Source organism: Portunus trituberculatus, chromosome 35 (assembly GCF_017591435.1).
Source record: "Portunus trituberculatus isolate SZX2019 chromosome 35, ASM1759143v1, whole genome shotgun sequence".
NCBI classification, from domain to species: Eukaryota; Metazoa; Arthropoda; class Malacostraca; order Decapoda; family Portunidae; genus Portunus; species Portunus trituberculatus.
In genome coordinates, this window is record NC_059289.1 from 14,213,252 (window position 1) to 14,228,425 (window position 15,174).

Sequence of the window (15,174 nt, forward strand, 5' to 3'; positions counted from 1 at the left end):
GGAGAAGCGCGTGACGGATGTACGACAACTCCCTCTCCTCTACACGGATTCAATACCTACCTCTGTGCTAAGGACTTGCTCAAACCCACCGGCCTCGCCTAGCCATCCCCAGCCAGCACCCCATCGAGTCCCGGGGAGGCAGGGGAGGGCGAGGGGCGGCAGAGGGGCAGGTGGGGAAGCACAAGGGTCGCATGCTGGCAACTATCACTCATCTGCCTGTTTTCGAAATTTTGGAGTTACTTGAGTGAAGATAGAGGGAGAAGGAAGCGGCGTATGTACACCTTCACGGCTGCTAATGTATGGAGGCGAGGGCGTGCAGCAGGGAGGGATGGGCGGCCTTACACTCACCCTCCCAGACTGTAGTGTCTTGTGTGTTTTTCTCTTATTGTGCGAAGTTTTAATTTGATCATCCCCTCGGTGATGGTGGCGTACATTTTGTTGCCTCCTGGGGTCCTCCATAGAGTGTTTAATTGTTTCTCCGGTCCGTGGCGCCTGAGAGTTCTTTGTTCTTACGGCCCTCCTCCACCTTCACCACAGCCACCTCCACCGCCTCCTTACATGCTTCTCACTCCTTCCATAGTTCAATTATGGGTTCAAGCAAAGAATATCGTAAGGAGGAAGGAGGAAGGACAAGTCTCTCCCCTCCCTGTGTCCACCGCTGTGAGGATCCAGTCTTTAGTGTGTCTCCAGGGTCGGCCTAAGCACCACTCCTGTTGACGCCACTTGGGTCGGCGCTGTTTATGGCGGGTCAGGACTTTTGTGTTTATAGCTGTGTCACAAGCGTCTTAACTCCCTCCGGCTCCCACCACTTCCCCATCACTTGATCACTTGTTCCCGATATTTCCCTCTGTCTCATTCGTTCGCTCTCCGTTTTCTCCTCTCTCCCTTTTCTTAGTGTTCTTAATCTTCTTTCTTAACTCGTTGTTAATTTTCTTACTTTCCTTACTTATCCTAATCTACTATCTTCTTTTGACTTGGTTCTTGATATCGTTTTTTCCGTTTCTTCCTCCTCCTCTTTTACACAGCCGTTCATCCCTCATCCTCTCACTTCATGTACTCGTCTCTTACAACTCCAGCACCTTCTCCTTAACTTACTCCTTCCTGATCCTCATCTCTTTCCTCACTCACTCTGGCCTGATCTCTCTCATTCTCCCTCTCTCTTACCTCATCCGCCTCCGCCTCAACACAATAGGAAGCAAGACATAAAGACGCGGCTTCAACCTCTCTAACCTAACTTTTTGCTTTTGCCATTGACGTCAGCGACCTGATACACCGCCAGCGCCACCGCCATCCACAGCAAGCAGCGCACAAAGTTGATTAATTTCAGCTGATTCTTTAGACGGCGAGTCTCCAGCAAGAGAGATATTGTTGCAGGATGAGGGACAACAATACTACTAGACACGCCGTTCGTCAGGCTGCATTGATTGGCTGAGAGAAGGCACTCGAGAAACAACAGGCATTTGTGCACATCGCGGAATGGGATTGTCAAGATACCCGTTACGCAAACAAATATCATTAGCTAAGCCGCTGGTTCTCCTGGCAGCTTCACGTTCTACAGCCAGCCATGTTTTGTTGGATCCTCAGACAGACAGACAGACAGACAGACAGACTCACGACGGGCCGATCTTGAAGAGCAATCACAGAGAATGGGAAATATCAGTTGACAACCGGAGTGAGAGCTTGGCAAATAAGGAAGAGAGACCTTTTGTATCCCGTTATAATGGTCCTTAAATGCAGTGTCAATAGAGGGGAACATTCTTTTCATGACGCTTGCCAAAATAAAGCTTGTCGCGTCCTAGAAGAGAGGAAGAGGAGGAGGTGGAGGAGGAGGAGGAGGTGGTGGAGGTGGAAGAAGAGACGAAGGAGGAGGGGAGAGGAGGAGGAAGAAGAGGAGGAGCACTTCTTGACGGATTGCGTTGTAGAGAGAGAGAGAGAGAGAGAGAGAGAGAGAGAGAGAGAGAGAGAGAGAGAGAGAGAGAGAGAGAGTTCTACACTATCAGAACAGGTGGGGGAACAGACTTAGCACTATAAAACATATAGCCGATGTTCACCTTTCTTGGATGAAGTTAGAAATGAAATACATACAAACTGGGCAACAAAGAAGAAGTCAGCTGACCTCCTTTACAAAAGATGCACAGGAAAAATAGACATTGATATATAAGAGCGACACACACACACACACACACACACACACACACACACACACACACACACACACACACACACACACACACACACACACACACACACACACACACACACTTACCAAATAGCAAGGCAGTCAATAGCTGAATATCTCCGTTTCTTAGTGAATGCTATTGATTTTCCTACACTGGGCTGGACTGAAAAGATTAAAAGACAAAAGTAGTGGAGAGAAAAAAATACGAGCCGATTATGTAAACGTAAAAAAAAAAGGAAAGTAGCGAAAAGGCAAGAGAAAAGAGAGGATGAAACTGTGAACCGGAAAAGAGAGAGAGAGAGAGAGAGAGAGAGAGAGAGAGAGAGAGAGAGAGAGAGAGAGAGAGAGAGAGAGAGAGAGAGCAGTGGCCGGGTAAGTGGGAGAGAGAAAATGGGGGAGGGAGGAAGGACTAGCCCGTGGATGGATGAATAGACGAATAGATGGATGAACGGATGGATAGATGCTGTTGAGAGAGAGAGAGAGAGAGAGAGAGAGAGAGAGAGAGAGAGAGAGAGAGAGAGAGAGAGAGAGAGGCGACGTTCTACACCTTACCGATTTGAAAAGAGAGTAAAATATGGAAACGAGAGAGAGAGAGAGAGAGAGAGAGAGAGAGAGAGAGAGAGAGAGAGAGAGAGAGAGAGAGAGAGAGAGTAACGGGAAGAATAATGGCCTCAACGAGAGAGAGAGAGAGAGAGAGAGAGAGAGAGAGAGAGAGAGAGAGAGAGAGAGAGAGAGTCGGGTGGGTTAAGGGGAGGAGTGAGGAAGGAGCGGCGGTGAGGGCTGAAGGGGGGCCACTAGGCAAATGAGGGGAGAGGCGGCCGGGACCGAGGGGAACCGCCGGCCGCCTCCGCTGCGCCGAGTCTCGTTTTCTTTCCTTGGGAGACGCCATAAAAATGCTGGAGAAAAATCGTCAATAAAAGAGCGTCTTAGGGAAGCATGTCAGACCGGGGTGGCTGATAAAAATTTCATCCTAGTTTATGGGGCGCTTTCTCCCTTTCAGTTGTCTTTTTTGGTGTGTTTGTGCTTCAGGCGAGTCGGACAAGACCCTTAGACCAGCGGGATGGGGACACGCCACGCCGAGGTGAGTCAGCCCGCCAGTTTTTCGGGGGTTTTCAAAAATATTCAAATCAGGACGAGAGGGACAAATGTGGAGCAAAGATGGCGGGCGGGGAAGACGAGACGCCCAGCTGAGAGCGCGTGGAGGGAGGGAATTCGCCACCAGAATTTGTGACATGTTGCAGTGTTGTTCCTGCATGTTGTGTTGTGTCGATGGAGTGCTCAGTGCCACGTAGCCTTCCAGAGTGCCGCGCTGAGGAAGTGCCGGCGGCTGCGGCGGTGGCGGTGGTGGTGGTGGAGGACGAGGAATAGGAGTGAGAGAAAGATGAGGATGTGTCGTCGGCGACGGTGAGAGGAGAGGGCGCGGGGCGGCGTGTGGGGCGGCGGGCCAGGGCGTGAAGGGCGGGATGCGAGGCAGCGGAGGGACGAACTGTGACACGCTCCCACGTGTTACTGTAATGACACCGTGCTTGCTTCTTCACGTGGTCATGACGTCACACACCCTCCTCCTCCTCCTCCTCCTCTTATTCCTCCTCCTCCTCCTCCTCCTCCTCCTCCTCCTCCTCCTCCTCCTCCTCCTCCTCCTTTTCTTCTTTCTCCTCCTCCTTTTCCTCTTTCCTTCCTTCCTTCCTTCCTTCCTTCCGTCTTCCTGTTCCTCGTCTCGCTCTCCCTTCCGCTGTTCTCTCTCGCCTGGAGCACTCTCACTCCACCTGGGTGTGTTGTCCGTCACTCGTCCTCCAGCTGCCGCCACACCTGCACACGCCTGTCCTCGCGTCTGTGGCTCTCATGCCCACCCTGTGTTTTGTTTGCTTATCCTTCTCGTGGGCTCACACCGATACCCTCACTCTTGGCTCCCCCTCATTTGTCTCTCTTTTCTCTCTCACTTCTATGGTTGCCTTTATGAATACTCTGTTTATTGTTATTTTTCATGTACACACTCAGACACATGTATTATTATTCTCGTTTTATTATTATTATTATTATTATTATTATTATTATTATTATTATTATTATTATTATTATTATTATTATCATTATTATCAGTCTTATTATTGTTGTTGCTGTTATTATTTTATTATTGTTGTTGTTGCTGTTGTAGTTGTACCTAAGGAATATGGAAGAATATGTTTACAGAAAAGGAGACAAGAAAAAAGGGAAGGTGGAGTAAGGGAGGGAGAGGCGCCAGGGAGTAAGAGTGACTCTCACTGGCATCATCACGTGTTTATGTGACTTTTATATTGTGTAGAGGAACATCATCTCCCGTTCGCTGTGTGTGTGTGTGTGTGTGTGTGTGTGTGTGTGTGTGTGTGTGTGTGTGTGTGTGTGTGTGTAATGTGCCACAATGAAAAGCCGAGGACTTGTCTTATAGGAATAAAACACATTTTAGTTTTGAATGTATATATGTTTTTTTTTTTTTTGTATAAATTCACCTCGTCCTTCCCGCCGGCACATCTCACGACCTGCCTGACGGAGAGGCCGAGGAAGGCGCCACACAGTCACCGCCATAAAACTAACAAACACAGGCCGTCGCCGGATATCACATCACATTCTATCCAATTTCACCTTTCCCCGTGTCCCCGGGCCACTTAGGGCGCCCAGGGAAGAACCATTATCTTGGGCTAAATGAACTTAGTATTCAAGAACAAGGCAGTGTCCTAACGCTTCAGATCCCGCCCCGCCGCCAGCCAGGCCGCCCGCGTTCAGGGGGGCGCACGTGGCCTCGACTTTGGTAGCAAGGAGTAGGGCTTAACTTCAAGGTTTGTGCTGAGGAAGGTGTATTCAGGAGTGTGTACGGTCCTTTGTGCGCGCCTCCTGTGTTGCTGTGACGAGGCGTGTGTTTACCGGCGCGACTCAAGGTCTTTGGGAAGGAACCGGCTGAGGTGTTTCCTGGAAGCTGTGAGTTGTTCATATTGTTACCGTGGCCGCGTCTCGTCGCCCGCGGAGGTGAGGTGACCCGCCCGCGTGCTGCCGCTGTGCCACCTCCGCCACGCGCCCCGTCCCGTTCCCCGCCCCACCCTTTGCCTCTCCCGCCCTCCTCGTCCCTTATCCCAAGGCCCTTAACACCTCTGCTCGCTCATCCCCTTAGATCATATTTCTTTCTTCTCTCTCTCTCTCTCTCTCTCTCTCTCTCTCTCTCTCTCTCTCTCTCTCTCTCTCTCTCTCTCTCTCTCTCTCTCTCTCTCTCTCTCTCTCTCTCTCTCTCTCTCTCTCTCTCTCTCTCTCTCTCATTAACTAGTTGTTCCTCCTTCCAGATCTCTCCTTTTTCCTCCACACACTTCCTTCCCTCCTTCCTTTCCCTCCCAGGTCGTTTCCTCCTCCTCTCCCCTCATCCGGAAGCCTCTCGGATCTCAGGGATTAAGATTCATGAGGACGTAATTAAGAGTGTGCAAGACTGTAGATTTTTGGATTAGTCTCTCTCTCTCTCTCTCTCTCTCTCTCTCTCTCTCTCTCTCTCTCTCTCTCTCTCTCTCTCTCTCTCTCTCTCTCTCTCTCTCTCTCTCTCTCTCTCTCTCTCTCTCTCTCTCTCTCTCTCTCTCTCTCTCTCTCTGTCTGTCTGTCTGTCTGTCTGTCTCTCTCTCTCTCTCTCTCTCTCTCTCTCTCTCTCTCTCTCTCTCTCTCTCTCTCTCTCTCTCTCTCTCTCTCTCTCTCTCTCTGACGGCTCATACTAATATGTTATTTTGCACACACACACACACACACACACACACACACACACACACACACACACACACACACACACACACACACACACACACACATCCCATTTTCTTTACCATCTACCATCTACTTCCCCTCTTCCCTATTCTTCAACCTTATTTTCTCCATCAGCCGTCGCAAGATTACACTCTCTCGGAGGTGAATTAATGTCCCAGAGAACCTGTGCCCGGAGGGAAGAGAGGAGGAGAAGGAAGAGGAAGAGGCGTAGGAACAAGAAGAAGAAGGGAGGAGGTAGAGAGAGAGGTAGAGGGAAGTAGGTAAGGGATATAAGAAGAAGGTTTTGAGGTTGAGATTGTTGTGTAGGCCGTGAGTATATATTTGTAGAGAGAGTGTCAGGTATAAGATGGGTATAGCCTGCCTCGTCCTTCAGTAACAGGCGAGAGGGGAGACTAGAGGAGGAAGACTAGGGGAAGGGGATAGAGGTAAAGGTAAGGCAGGGAAGGAAGGGAACGATGGAGGTACAAAAAGCATATGTGTAATATTAGAATGAAGGATGTAAAAGGGATAGATTGAAGTGAAACATTCTAAATAGGAAGCTAGAATGAAAAATTAACCCATTCAGTACCATGAGGCGTTTTCATACTCATTCTGGTTACTATTTGGTGATTCTATACAACTTCAGAAATTTATGTGGGGGTTGAAATAGTGAGGACTGAAGCCATTAATCTTCTGGCCTCCATAGACCCTTTCTAATGTAAAACAAAATCGCCTAATCATATCCAAAACTCAAGGTGAAAATGTATCCCAATTCTGAAGTGGTTAAGAATAAGAGGAGATAAGTCGAGAGAAAGACAAGGCTGATAAATGTATTACGAATAGAACATGCATAAGATGAGACTGGAAGGGGTAGGGATGGTTTTAGGAGAGAGAGAGAGAGAGAGAGAGAGAGAGAGAGAGAGAGAGAGAGAGAGAGAGAGAGAGAGAGAGAGAGAGAAGTGACCAGGGAGGAACAAGCGAGGTTAGGTACCGGGGAGATGTTGACTCCGTGCCAGAAAGAACGACTTCAAGGCACAACTGAATGTGAAATTACGAGCAAGGTTGTAATTTCCGAGACGAGGTGGTTCTTGTGGCTTGACGGGGCGGTAGAGGTCCTGAGGTGTGTGGCGGAGGACTGAGGAGGGTGACTGAGGGAACTGGAAGGAGAGGGGGCTGAGAGGCAGGGGTGAAGAGGGACTGGGGAATGAGAGGTATGGGAGCAAGGTGGCATAGTGTGTGACAACTTGTGGGTGATGAGGCAGAAGTAATGAGAGAATGAGAAAGTGACGGGTCTGGTATGATGGAAGGGATGGTGAAGGGAAGTATGTAACGATGAATGTGGTTGATAATGAACAATCTGGGGTAAATAATGACAGGAGGTATAGGAAAATAAGAAATACTGTTAATAGTAAGTAATATCTTAGAATAGGAACGTGAGATATGCTGTAGTGAAACAAATAAAAAGAAAAAAAATGTTCGATTGACTTCAAGGAGATAGAAGGAGTAGGCAGTGAAATAGAAGTAAGAGAAAGTAACAGGACATATATAACAAGTTTAAGTGTTTGTGTGTTTCATTCATTGTGTAGAGTAAACAAGAGCCTGTGCAGCAGACACTCGTGTTAATGATGGTAGTGATAGCGGTGGTGGTGGTGATCTGGGTGACTCATTCTGTTGTTTCATAAAGTGGTGTTAGTGGTGTCTGTGGTAGTGTAACTGGTGCCGCAACTATCTCTTCAGGTGGTGTGGTGGTGGTGTTAGTAGTGGTGATGTGGTAGGCACTGCAATCACTTCATGTGGTGGTGTCAGTAGTGGTGGATTAGTGTTTGTGACAATCGGAGTTTTTGGTGGTGTTTATATTAGTGACAGCAGTGTTGTCGGGGTGTTACTTCAGCGTCAGACAGCAAGTAGTATTGTTATAGCAGTGGAAGTGGTGGTGGTGGTGGTGGTGATAGTGGTAGTGGTGGTGGTGGTGGTGGTGGTTATAGTGGTGGTGGTGATGGTGGTGGTGATAGTGGTAGTGGTGGTGGTGGTGGTGGTGATAGTGGTAGTGATGGTGATGGTGGTGGTGGTGGTGATAGTGGTAGTGATGGTGATGGTGGTGGTGGTGGTGTTGGCCGTGGTGGCGGTGAAGGAGGAGCCGTTTTTAACCGATGTTTCTCAAGTGCCTCTGAGGACGGGCCTTTGTCGCTTGGTCTCGAGTGCCTATAGGGATCACAGGTGGGTTACCTCATGCATACGGAACCTCACTCACGCTCCTCATCCTCCCAGGTGTTGGAGGCTCAAGGAAAGACCCTCCTCCTCCTCCTCCTCCTCCTGCAGTCCTCACCTCTCCTGCTCTCCTCTGGCCACGCCCCATCTCTCGTCAGTATTCATGCCGTCCGTCACACCCCCTCTTCTGTTATTTTTTCCTCTCTCTGGCCTCATAATTCCCCTTCTCTCTCTTTCTCTTGTAGCGTTTTCTCTCGTGTGTTTTTTGGTGGTGGGTCGGCATTTGCTCCTCTGCCCATCCCTTCCTCCCTTAGTCTTTCTCCTTCCCCCAGGGCATCACTTCTCACCCCTTAGGGACAAAGATGCTTCCCTCCCCTCCTTCCTCCCCTATCCACGTGCTCTTACCCCTCCCCACCATCTCAGGAAGTCCCTCCATCCCTCACCACTCCTTATCCCTCCCCATGTCCTGTCCTCACACCTTCCCCACGTCCTTGCGGCACACTTGAAGCGACCCCTCACGCCCGCCCGCAGGTCACCCTCAACCTGTACATACTCATACGCCTCTACCTGCTTGACCTTCACTTACCTGGCCGAGGACAAGGTAGCGCGGCCGTCCAGTGCTCGCAGGGCCTTTGTTGTGCGAGGAATGGTGATGAACTTGGGTAATGCTTGATGGTGAGTAGTCTTGGGCGGAATGTCTCATGAATATAGTGCAGAATTAATCGTTTGCGTTATGAAGCGTATCGGCGCAGTGTTGTAAGTCCTGAAGTTCCTGAGGTTTATGAGATTAGTGGTGGTGGTGGTGGTGGTGGTGGTGGTTGTTGCTCCACGTTGTGTTCACTCGTTTATATATTCATTGAGTTAATAAAAATTGAACTTCTGTATTCTGGTTTTGTCAGAGATCGATGTCAATTGATATGTGATAGAATACGTCGTTCTGTTAATGCATATGAGAGAGAGAGAGAGAGAGAGAGAGAGAGAGAGAGAGAGAGAGAGAGAGAGAGAGAGTCATCATACCTCTCTATAAGTGTCCAATTGATACACTTTGATGCCATTAACAAACTTGCCGTTCACGTGTTCTTAAGCTGATGTTTAAGAAAGAAGATGAATAAAGAGAAAGGAAAAATAGATTAAAAAAACAATTAACTGGTTATTTCAATGTTCATTTTATACAATTTAATCACATGAGTACATTAACCCATTTGCTTGACGCTAAGATTGAAATTAATCCCTTCAGTACCATGTCGCTTTTTTCATATTCATTCTGGTTAATATTTGGTGATTTTATACAGCTTCAGAAACTTATGTGGGGGATTAGAGTATAGTGAAGACTGGTCATTAATCGTCTGACCTCCATAGACTCTTCCTAATGTAAATAAAATCGTCTAAGCACGCCACAAAACTCAAGGTAAAAAAACGTCCCAATACTGAAGGAGTTAAATAAGGACTAAAGACAAAAAAAAAAAAAAAAAAAAGGAGGAAAAACTAACAAACCCCGAAATACGCCATGATTATATCTAAGACTCATTCATACAGTTCGAATCCCGGCCCCCTCATTACCGATAACCACGACGGCGCGGCTGGTGGGAGGGGGTGTATTGACCGAGGAAGCCCGCCAGAACGTCAAAGTCACCCTGGGCCTCATTAGTGCTGCAGCTTCTCCCAGGGCGCCTCCCTCCCGCCGGGGATGAGGCTCCACTTCGAGAGGGAAACAGCGAACTTTCCTTGCCCATTCACCTTCTAACTAACCTAATCAGAAATAGTCTAATCTTTATTCTTATGTTCCCGGAGTTATCAAGGAAGGGAGAGGAGGAGGTGTGTGTTGTGGATGTTAGGTAATCTTCATTGGGTGATATGGATGAATGGATGGGTGGGTGGGTGGGTAAGTGGGTGTTTTGGTGTGCGTGTAACTAAGTGTAGATCGATGGGTGGGTAGGTGTTTTGGTGTGCGTGTAACTAAGTGTAGATATGGAAGTGAGATAAGTGATCGTGAGAATGTTAAGGTAAATGCAAGATCGTTCCTTATTCCCCGCCAAGAAAAAAATAAATAGGAAAATGAATAATAATAAAAATGAAAATAGATAAATAAGATAGATAAATGAATAAGATAAATAGATAAATGAAATATGTAAAATGAATAAGTAAGTGAAATTTTTGAAAAACTGTATGAAGTGAAACAAATTAGAAAAAAAGGATAAAAAACAACAAAAAGTAAAAAGAAAGTAAAGGAATAAAAAAAAGTAAAAAAAGAGTAAAGAAGAAAATGAAGACTAGAACAAGACCAACAAAGAAGAAAAAAAAGATGACAATGGAAAATAAAAGCAAATAACAAAAATAGTGAAAAGATCAAAGACAGAAGAAGAATGAAACTAACAAGAAAAACTTCACAAAACCACCACCACCACCACCACCACCAACAATACAAACACAAACAGACAAGAAAAAAAAAAAAAAGACCAGGAGTGGGAATGAGTTATGAGCAGAAGCAGCATCAGTTAGCAGGATATAAGCGGCAGGTGACTCCTTTCTTCTCCTCCTCCTCCTCCTCCTCTTACTGCTGCTGCTTCTGCGTCTCCTTAGGTCCTGCTCATTATTACGAGTCCTTGGTCCCGTTCCTTTGGGTCTTCCCGCTGTGGAGTTCATCCCTTATTAGCTAAGACGAAAACTCCCTCGTCCCATTTTTCATTCACAGAGCGGGCACAGAGCGGCGTCTTGGCCCCTTTTTTCCTTCCTGCTGCTGCTAATTAGAGTTGGTAAATTTGTCTGCTTCTATTGACACCGAAAGACACTGCCCCGGGTTATCTTTTCCTACTTAAGCCTGATTATCCTGACGGTGGTGGTGGTGGTGGTGGTGGTGGTGGGGATGGTGATGGTGACTGAGGATTAGAAGTGGGAGTAATAATGGGAGTGGGAGTAGGTATTGATGCAGGGGAGGAGTGGGTGTGGTAATGGGAGTGGTGAGTGAAATAAGGGAGTGGGGAATGAAGCGTGAGGGTGTAAAGTGATAGAATCCTGCGGTGTTTGGTAGCCCTATTCTACGTTCTCTCTCTCTCTCTCTCTCTCTCTCTCTCTCTCTCTCTCTCTCTCTCTCTCTCTCTCTCTCTCTCTCTCTCTCTCTCTCTCTCTCTCTCTCTCTCTCTCTCTCAGTATCGCCTTTATTTCATGTTTGTTCCATATTTTGCTTCATGAGATTTTAATATTTTCCTTACTCTATTCTAACTTCTTGCCTTCCTTCTCATTTCCTTCTCCCTTTCTCTTTTTCATCTTATTCCTCCTCCTCCTCCTCCTCCTCCTCCTCCTCCTCCTCCTCCTCCTCCTCCTCCTCCTCCTCCTCCTCCTCCTCCTCCTCCTCCTCCTTCTCTTCCTCCTCACTCTAAGGACCTCGAAAAGTCTTACCTTGTAATATAATTGAAACGCAGACCGCCGAAGCGTATAATGACATCCCTGCGCGCGAGTATATTCAAACAAAATTAATTCAATTATGAACGGTCAACATAATTTGAACGTTTTTCAGGAGCATAATTCTTGGGAGAAATATAATTTGGCTCCACGTCTCAATATTTTCTGCACCCACCGATAAAATGTTCTATGCAAACTGTTCTAATTATTATCACGGGGGGTGGGAAGGGTGGAGGGGAGAGGGATACAGGTGAGGTACTGGAGGGACAGGTATAGCCAGCCAGCCTTTCTCTTCCCACTCTCCCCTCTCTCTCTCTCCCCTCTCAGCACAGGGCTAACACGGGGCGAGTGAGCCTCTCCGTGTAAACAAGGAATGTAAATCAGACTGACCCTATGTGTAAACACCCACACTCCTTGGGGCGCACTCCCTCGGTACACAACAGTGCTGGTGAATTAACATGATCCCGTGAGCCAACACTCGGAGAAAACACGGACAATTAATCGGTACAAAGAATACACGTACTAGACCCACCACTTTTTATTTTTATTCTCCTCCGGTGCTGTCCGAGGAGGGAAAGTGGGAAGAAGTGGAGAGTTTGGCTGGCTGGCTGGCTGGCTGGGCTATACTGGCTGGTCAAGAGAGGCTGAGGGGAAGAAAGAGGAGGAGAAGGAAGAGGAGGCGGAGGAGGAGGAGGTCGATAAGGAAGATGAGGGGATCGAAAGGGAAGAGGAGAAAATCGACAAGGATGATGAGGAAAAACGAACTGAAAGAAGAGATCGTAAGGGAGGAAGGAAAGATCGAAATAGAAGATGAGAAGATCGAAAGGGAAGAAGAAAAAGTTCAATGGGAGAAAAGAGAGGTCGAAAGGGAAGAAAAATCGAAAAGAAAGAGGAAAAAAAATAAGGAAAAATTCTCAAAATAACAAAGAAGAGATAGGAGGTCGAAAAGAAAAAAAAAGGAAAAGCAGAGGTCAAAAGGAAAGAAGAGGGGGTCGAAAACAAGAAAAATAGGAGTCTACGAGAAAGGTCAGGGTGAGGAGGGGCAGAGAGAGAGAGGGGGAGGGGCGAGGGTCCGTGCAGGGATACGAACACCCTGTCTGACCCTCAAGGCTAATGACATTTAACAATTAGTAACACAGCTTTACTCGGGATTAGATTAACACAGAGACTAATGTAATTGACCCACGATGGCCAGAGGGCAGTTAAGAGAGTTAATTGACCTAGTAGGGGCCGGTTGGACTGCGTTACTCTCCCTCACTCGTTCTCTCTCCTCCTCCTCTCCCTCCTCTCCCTCCTGTGGTTGCTGTAACAAATGGCTCCTTGAGTTACTTAGTGCTGCTTCTTCCTACGTTTTTGTGTATTGTAGTTCCAAGTTATATGTCCTTCCACGTGCCCTTCCGTGTGTCCTTCCGTCTGCGCCCTTTGTTACTTTACTTCCGTCTTTATTTCCCGTCATTGTGTACCTTCTTACTCTGTTTTTGTTCTTCATTGTCCGCTTTGGTCATTGTTTCTATTTGACATTGTTTTCCTTTGACCCGTGATTTGCTTTCTGGTGTGCTGTGTTGTGTATTGGTGGTGCTCACGTTTGCTATCTTTGTCACGCTATCCCTTGCTTATCCTTCCATTGTTAACATTTCTGTGTGCTCACGTCACTCATTTCTACAGTTAATCTTCCCCCTAATTATATATGCAAATCCTGCTATTGTTCTCTCACTCGTAAAAATGTGTTCTTTAGACAAGCTCACGTCTCTCGGTGTGGCATAATAACATTCTCTCTCTCTCTCTCTCTCTCTCTCTCTCTCTCTCTCTCTCTCTCTCTCTCTCTCTCTCTCTCTCTCTCTCTCTCTCTCTCTCTCTCTCTCTCTCTCACACACACACACACACACACACACACACACACACACACACACACACACACACACACACACAGAGAGAGAGAGAGAGAGAGAGAGAGAGAGAGAGAGAGAGAGAGAGAGAGAGAGATTCACACACACACACACACACACACACACACACACACACACACACACACACACACACACACACACACACACACACACACACACACACACAACATCATTCTCTCAAAAGATGCTGCTCACTTTCTAACGCTCTGCAGATCCTCCTCTCTCGTCTCTCGCCTCTAATTACTCACCTGGCGGAGGCAATGCGCCCCTTCAGGTAAAGATGAGGTCTCCTTGTGTTGTGTTGACAGTGTTATTTCTTGCCTAGCTTTTGTATTATTTTTTATTCTCTCACTTTGTCTATTTTCTTTCATTCGTTTTTCTCCTTTCTATCTTTTTTTTTCGTTTTCTTTCTTTTTTCTTTCCTTTTTTTTCTTCAGGTTTTCCTTTTTTTGCTACTTGCTTGTTTTGTTTTTAATTTATCTATTTTTTCTTCCTTCGTTCCTTTCTTCTTTCCTTCCTTCCTTCCTTCCTTCCTTTCTTTCTTTCTTCTTTTCTTCCTTCCTTCCTTCCTTCTTCTCTCACCTTCCCTCCATCCATTCCTTCCTTTTTTTCTTCTTTCCTTCCTTCTTTTCTTCCTTCCTTCCATCCTTCCTTCCTTCCTTCCTTCCTTCCTTCCTTCTTTTCTCTCACCTCCTTCCATCCATCTCTCTTTCCTTCCTTCCTTCCTTCCTTCCTTCTTTTCTCTCACCTTCCTTCCATCCATCTCTCTGCCTTCCTTCCTTCCTTCCTTCCTTCTTTTGTTACTTTCTTTATTTCTTTCTTCCTTCCTTTCTTCCTTCCTTCCTTCCTTCCTTCCTTCCTTCCTTCCTTCCTTCCTTCCTTCCTTCCTTCCTTCCTTCCTTCCTTCCTCCTCCTTCCTTCCTTACGCTATTTTTCCTTTACTTTCTTGATATTTTCATTCACTTATTCATTCATTCATTCTTTCTTTCTTTTTCTTTTATTCTTTTATTCTTTTTCTTTCTTTCTGTCTTTCCTTACTTTATTTCCCTCTTTTTTTCTTACTCTACCTACTTATCCTGCTTCCCTCTTTGCTTTATTTTCCCTTTTCTTTCTTTCTTTCTTTCTTTCTTTCTTTCTTCTATAACTAATCTTAACATGAAAACTAAAATCATTGTTCTATTATTTATTTCTCGTTAAGTCGTAGATTGTTGTTGTTGTTGTTGTTGTTGTTGTTGTTGTTGTTGATGATTGTTGTTGTTGTTGTTGTTGTTGTTGTTGTTGTTGTTGTTGTTGTTGTTGTTGATGATGACGATGATAATGATGTTATTGTTGTCTACACGTTGGATGATGATGATGATGAGAAGATAAGAAGAAGAAGAAGAGGAGGAGGAGGAGGAGGAGGAGGAGGAGGAGGAGGAGGAGGAGGAAGAGGAAGATGAGGAGGAGGACGTGTTGTTGTCAGAGTAAATAATTTAGCATTGTATTTTGGTTAGAAGAGAAGAATATTTCTCTTTTACCTCTTTCCTTCTTCTTCTTCCTCCTCCTCCTCCTGCTCTTCCTCTCCCTCTTCTTCCTCCTCCTCCCCCTCCTCCTGCTGCTGTTGTCGCTCACTTCTCATTCAGCTCACCCTCTTCCTCTTCTTCTTTTTCCATCTCCTCCTCCTCCTCCTCCTCCTCCTCCTCCTCCTCCTCCTGATCTCTCCGTTCCATTATGATTTTTCCTTTACCTTTC

General features: G+C 46.5%; 1 long non-coding RNA gene across 1 annotated transcript in view; it reads left to right on the top strand.

Moving 5' to 3' along the window:
- The first annotated feature begins 3,116 nt into the window (after positions 1-3,116).
- The window catches only part of LOC123513057, a 70,623-nt gene continuing 58,565 nt past the window's right edge, over positions 3,117-15,174 (top strand). The window contains exon 1 of the long non-coding RNA XR_006677253.1: positions 3,117-3,260. This is a non-coding gene — a long non-coding RNA (uncharacterized LOC123513057). The remainder of the gene's footprint in view (positions 3,261-15,174) is intronic.